Source organism: Microtus ochrogaster, linkage group LG10 (assembly GCF_000317375.1).
Source record: "Microtus ochrogaster isolate Prairie Vole_2 linkage group LG10, MicOch1.0, whole genome shotgun sequence".
Lineage (NCBI taxonomy): Eukaryota > Metazoa > Chordata > Mammalia > Rodentia > Cricetidae > Microtus > Microtus ochrogaster.
In genome coordinates, this window is record NC_022035.1 from 16,207,026 (window position 1) to 16,213,521 (window position 6,496).

The following is a 6,496-nucleotide window of genomic DNA, read 5'->3' on the forward strand; positions in this document are numbered from 1 at the left end:
GAGAGAGAGAGAGAGAGAGAGAGAGAGAGAGAGAGAGAACTGGAGCAAGCTAGTGCCCTTCAGGACAATTTCTGGGTCCCAGCTCAGCGTTCCCCACCCCACCACCCGGTAGCACAGCCCGGGTGTGAACTCGGGGGACTACAGGGGGCGCAGCGCAAAACTAGGATTCCGCCCTGGGACTAGGGTTTCTTTGGGAGAATGTGAGAAACACTGTTGGTTGTCCGGGAATAATGGATGAGCCTGGGGCGAGGTGGCGAATAGCCGGGAAGGGAATTCAGGGAATCAGGGTCGGCGCAGCTGTGCCCACTCGGGTCAGGTCATTCACCCACCCCCCCAACCTCAGGACCCCGCACGCCGCTGCGACCCTGAGGTCCCTGCCGCCCGCAGAGCACAAAGCCCGCGCGGTGAAGCAAAGCCACCGCGGCCGCGCGCCCCCGGCAGGACGCACCGCGCAGCGCAGAAGCCACTCGGCAGGCAGCCGGGACCGTGGGCAGGAGAGATGCAGGACTTGTGGCCACTCACCTTCCGAGCCGCGCTCCAACCGGGGGACAGTTGGGGACACACGGCGGACACTCATCCGGGCAGGGACACTCCTCCCGGAGAGCCAAAGGGGGGCATTGGCTCCAGGGGCAGACGCTTCCTTGTCTCACTCTCCCCAGCCGTCGCTGTCGCTGACTCCTGGGAAAAAGAAAAGGAAAAAAAAAAAAGTCCCGGGCAACAGTCGCTGGAAAGTCTCTGCTAAGGCACCTCCCAACGCCGCTGTCCCTCCCAAGTCCTCGCCAAGTCCGGACGAGGCAGCCGCGGCAGCCAGGGCCAGCTGCACAAACTCTCAGCGCATGCTCGGCCGCTGGCTGCCGGGTTGGGTCCTAGTGGGTGTTTCTTGTCCCTCTCACCCAGAGTGACACCCCAGAGGGATTCTTCACCTCTGTAAGACAGAATGCTGGAGAAATATAAAAAACCTGCAACGCAGGGAGGAGTCCTCGCAGCAAGTCCCTTTAAAATGGTGGCGTTGCAGGAATGGAGACTGAGTTATAAGCATAAGGAAACAGGCTTTTATTATATGAAAATATTTGTGTTTGAGAAGGGGGGCCACAAGTGGCCCAACCTAATTCCTGCAATGAGAGACTAGTTTTCACAACCTCTGTGAAGCCGCCTCCTGTGACTTGTCATTAACGTGGTGCCCTGTGATCCTTATTGATTTGTGCACGCCCCCAATCAAAAACAAATAAATATATAAATATATAAAACACAGTTCTAACCCACTCCACTCCACTAATACTAGCGAGACCATCAATGTGTCCTATCCAGGCTTAGAATTCGGCTAAGGAAAAGAGCAGTCAATTCTTTCAATTAATTCAAATTTTCTCGAATTTCTCTTGGCTGTGCTCTAACTGGAGATTTATCTCAAAAGGCACACAGGGTAGTTAGTCTTCAGAAACTTTGTGGTACTTCCTGAATTTCTAGTTTAAAAAAAAAAAAAAAAAACCAAGGTGGAATTCAGGAAGTATCACGGTAACCACAAAGCATCATTCCAAACCTAGCTTCTGTTTCAGAAGTAAGAAATTTCACACTGAAAGATTTAAATTGCCGGATCATGCTTCTCCCCCAGATAGATTGAGTTTTAGCCCTCACAACAGCATACATTGCAGTGATCGTCTGTTCCCACATCTAGTAGCAAATAAAACGTCACTTATAAATGTGAGTTACCTGAGATCCAAGCAACATCATTGAGGAAAACTAATAACTGGCGTCCTCAGTATACTTTGCAGCTGTAGTCTGTGTCCGTCATCACCTGTCAGCCATGTGATCAAAGTGACAAGAAGACATGGTCTACATTGGTTGGAACTGAGGTCAACACCATGAGACAATGTGGGTGCCCGGGCCTAGGCTAATAGCATTCTTCCTAAACAAACCTTAAGACACTCAGCCCTAAAAAGCAGACAAGAAGTGCAACCATCCACACAGATTGCCAAGGAGAGCGTCCATCAGATGCCTTGCACTCCGGCCACCCAGTGACTTTCTCAAAGTGTGGGGAGGAGCTAAGAAAGCTGCCTTTATCCTTCACCAGTGGGTTTGCAGGCCAAGGCGGCCGCCTGAGTCCACAATAAAGACAGCTGGAAAAAAAATTACACCATTCAAATGCTGCTGGTGCTACACCTTCCTGAGAGATATAAAATTTCCCTCCTAGAAGAGAGGCTTTACACTAAAACTGAGGAAAGGAATGCCAACCATGCTCAGGTCTCAGAACGAAAACTCCCTTCCATTGTTAGAAAACTGGTCACCTACCCTAGGATGATAAAAGAATAAAAATAGATAAAAATGCTTTAGAGGCACATGTGTCCCTTCTTTCCACAGGAAATAAGGAATGTAGAACCAAAAGAAAGTCAACGTAATAGTATAACATCCTCTCTTAGTCCAACCAGAGTTCACACTACTGCCTGGAATCGCAGCTGTCTATCTAGAACAACAGTTTAGTGGTTCTCAAGGTCCCTGTGTTAGGATCACTTCCCGGGAGCTCTGAGAAAAATCCTGAAGCTCTGGTGAACTCCAGCACACTGAATTCGGAGTCTCCAAAGGGTGGCCTTAGTGTGCAATTTATTTCAAAATTCTCAAGGCAACTTACAGAGTTTAATCAACTTCAGTATGAAAGACCACATCACTTTTAGAACACAGGGCAGTTGGAATGGCCTGCCTCAGTTTGACCAGTCTCTACCCTCATTTTGCCCTTTGCCTCCAGAGCCTGAGCAAGATTCCCTACTGGGAAGCCTGACAATTGTATTCTGTAGGCTCTGTAGTTTCCTCAACCACATTCTCTACATGGGCACTGTTACCATTTGAGTAAGGAGTGGTATATTCTGTATGCATAGTCTACTCATTGCCCGGAAGGCAGGAACCCATTATAAGGCAGTATGTGCTCCATTAAGTATTATTTGAGTGTGTGGCACTTACTGTACCTCCCCCCTGCTGAAGATATTAAAAACTTAAGTCCCTGCCTGCTGAGAAGAGACCGAACAGTTCCTTTCTGTTTATTTATTGGTAATAATATGAATAAGATCTGCATTTACAAGCGCTCTTTTCATCAGGTCCTGAGTTAAGAGCGAAGCTCAGTCATGCGGGAAGATGGGCACAAGCTCTTCTCAGCACATGGCACTCCCCTTGTGCACAGCTTATCCTGCCCACGCTGCTCAGCGTGGAGAGGAAGGAACGGCATAGGTGTTTGGTTGCGTGAATGAACGAGTTTTGCTGACTTCTGAATGTAAAAGGAGGTTCTTCATCATCATGAACCAAAAGAAGCTAATGGGTTGCTTTTATTAAACAAGGCTTCTGTACACAGCACAATGGCTACTTCTCACAGTGACACATGAACTTCTCAGAACCCTGTTGGCATACTGAGACTCAACCGACCTCTTCAGGATGATGATGCAGCAACTAAAAGAGTATCTAAGAATTTAGTTATTAAATAAAGTTTGCCTTCCTATTTCCACTGTTAACCTTGGTGTGTGTATGAGTCGGGGCATCCCACTGGCAGGCTCCAAGAAGGAAGACAGATTGGTCATTTCCTACTGGCTCTATGTCAAACACACATACATACTCAAGCTATGAAATATAATCCGACCTTTATCTTTTGAAAGTACATGCCCAATAAGACCAAAAGAGCCTTTCTCTTCTTTGTTGACTCAAGTAACCTTCACTGTACTGTATATTTAAAATACCCAGATAAGATGCAAGGCATCTGCTGAGCATGGTAACTTATGCCTTTAGCCCTAGCACTCAGGAAGCAGAAGCAGAAGGATCCCTGTAAGTTCCAGGTGAGCCTAGACTACTTAGTGAGCTTCAGGAAAGCCACGACTACATACTGAAACTCTATCCCAAAAATAAAAATAAATTTTAAGAGGCAAAGTATCTAGTCAGATTAAAAATTCCAAAAAACAAAAACGGGCCTATTAATACCACGATGCACAACTTTCAGTGTTTGCCTGAATTTGTTTAACTGAAGAGTCTAAATTTCTCTTAATTAAATTTGAACATATATATATACAATTGGAAACTAGAAATTCTACCACTGCACTAAGTAAGAAGGGCGTTTCACTTGACAGTGAACAAACACAGCTCCTTTCCTCTGTAACAGTCCTGGGGGCAGGTCTTGTCTCGCCAGCATCCTTTTTATAATGATGCTCATTTAGCATCTTCTGACACTTGTGACATCTTCTGAGATGTATCATCCCGGTGTCCTTGGCCATTCCATGTCCTCCTAGCCACAAAGCCACTTAGTGAATCCAGACTTCATGTTCAGTAACCACTATTCCCGGAGGAAAAAAAGAAAGTACTTCCTTCCTGTTGATCTCTCTAGGGAATACAGAAACTTCGTCGGAGGTAGTGTGGGAAGCTGTCACTCTCGCCTCACTCCCTATGACCGTGTTACACTCGCATGAATGAACTGGTTGCTAACAGTAAGTATGGTTTTACCGTGATGGATATTAAACCGATTGGAATACAGTCTCGGCACCTGAGGCAACTCTTGTCCCAACTTCAGAGATTTTGAACTCATTAACCAGCAGACATTGAAGGCACAACCCCGCTGTACTCAGGAGGTGTCCACAGGATCATTATTAGAAACGTAGACCGAAAACAGTCAAAGTTCCAGAGAAATCCCAGCTCTCAGTTTACAACTTCATTGGCACAATGTCTTTGCAGAAAGCAAAGCTTACAAAATCTAAAAATGCCTTTTCTTTATGAAAAAAATCTAATTTCAGTTATTTAAAATAAATAAAAGGAAAGGAAAGGAAAGGAAAGGAAAGGAAAGGAAAGAAAAGAATCGCGGTCTAATAAACTACCAGACACCAAGCTCCTCATTCCTTAGTAGAGCTGTCGTACAGCACTCTCTTTTATCAGGACACCAGCTCTTGGTCATGTCCACAGTACCACAACTAGTGAACAAGCTGCGACACGCCCTCACTTTCTGCCCCTTCAGTTCCTACTCCAACTGGACACTCCATAAAATGTCTATTCATTTATAATACTGAAATGTTCGATTTTTACAGTGATGCTCATTTAGTGACCTCAAACACAAATATGCTCATTCTACCATATATAACTACTGTATGTAGTATCAGCTACAATTTTGGGATTAGAATTTAGCCTTTACACAAATAGTATCATTGGAATTTAAGTTTGCTCTTATTATATGCACATCTCTGTAGGTCTGTGTATACGTGTGTATAAAGGTATGTATATGTGTGCTTGTTAGCCAAAGCCATATATCCTGATCCAGAGTTATAGTGAATTTCTACTTCATAGTTCATAGTGTGGATGCACACATTATTGACTGAAGGATGGGGAAATCTAAGGTCTATTCTCTTTTTGGTGGTGATGTCATGCTTACTTAGATGACACAGATGCTTTCCATTATGTTGTATCTTTTTAGGGCTTATTTTCTCCCTCAGAAAGCAATATAAACTGACTACTAATCTCAGGAGGAATAGAGAGGGTGATCACCTGCCAGGGGCATAGGAATTCCATAGTGAAACTCCACAGTTAATTTTAATGACGTATGGGTGTTTCCATCATTGGAGTACATCTCTTAACTTTATTATCAAAATAAGCTGCCTGACTAGCTGGAGAACAGATCTGGAATGTATCAGGATTGGTTTGGAAAATTTGTAAATATTTTCCAAAATAGCTGGTAAGAATTTAAATATGTTTGGTTGCTTTTTTTTTAAATTTTTGGTGTGAGAGAGAGAGAGAGAGAGAGAGAGAGAGAGAGAGAGAGAGAGAGAGAGAGAGAGAGTTTTCTACTTACGTTTTATGTGTCTCTGTTACCTAGCTAAAATCTTCCCAAGCCTGCCATATGCGATAAAATGGTTCCTATTTCCAGGAAGGAAGCTTAAGGAGCAACAGCAGCCAGCCAGGGCTGGAGAGCTGAGCATAGTGTCACTTCATTAGCTGGGTCCCCATGGCCATTCCTCATATCAGACGTGTAACTGAGAATCAAACAGGAAACTTGTTCTACCTAAACTGATTCTCTCCCCCGTTTTCCTTTCCCGGGCTGTTACGAGCTTACCTATAGAAAGATGGCGTCACACACTCTGTCCCCCTTTTCCTTCTGCTCCACATCCTTCAAGCTGCTATGCTCCAAGTCTCCCAGACAAACTTACCCAGTCCGCAGCGAGTCAAGCTTTCACAGGCAGCCTCATTTCACTCAGTTATGAGAGCCGATGAGGACGGCCAGAACCTAAAATCTAAACCAATCAATTAGAGTGTGACTGGAATTTGAGCAAAGACTCATCAAAAGGCGGTGTAAATTCAGGCAGCCAAGCGGAACAGAGTATGAGGGGAATGTACTGGCAAGCCCTAGGTGGAAATCTCAGCAGGAAGGCAGATGGCAGTCAAAGAGGCAGGGCTAATGGTGGAGGGCAGGTGCCCTGGCAGATGGACAGAACTCAGGAGGAAGGGAGTTTGGCAGAAGAGAGAGAAAGAAGAAAAGAAAGAAAGAAAG

The 6,496-nt window shown here is 45.2% G+C and overlaps 1 protein-coding gene across 3 annotated transcripts in view; it reads right to left on the reverse strand.

Annotated features, from left to right (window-relative positions):
• Positions 1 to 6,218, reverse strand: part of Tspan12 (tetraspanin 12) — a 78,793-nt gene extending 72,575 nt beyond the window's left edge. The window contains exons 1-2 of one of the 3 annotated variants that reach the window (XM_013352462.2): positions 6,156 to 6,218; positions 523 to 678 (exon numbers count right to left, since the gene is read on the reverse strand). The gene's annotated coding sequence lies outside the window, so the exon portion shown is untranslated. Of the gene's footprint in view, positions 1 to 522; positions 824 to 923; positions 965 to 6,155 lie in introns of those variants that run through there. The other 2 variants (XM_026787551.1, XM_026787550.1) reach the window with 2 other exon arrangements.
• Positions 6,219 to 6,496: the final 278 nt, after the last annotated feature.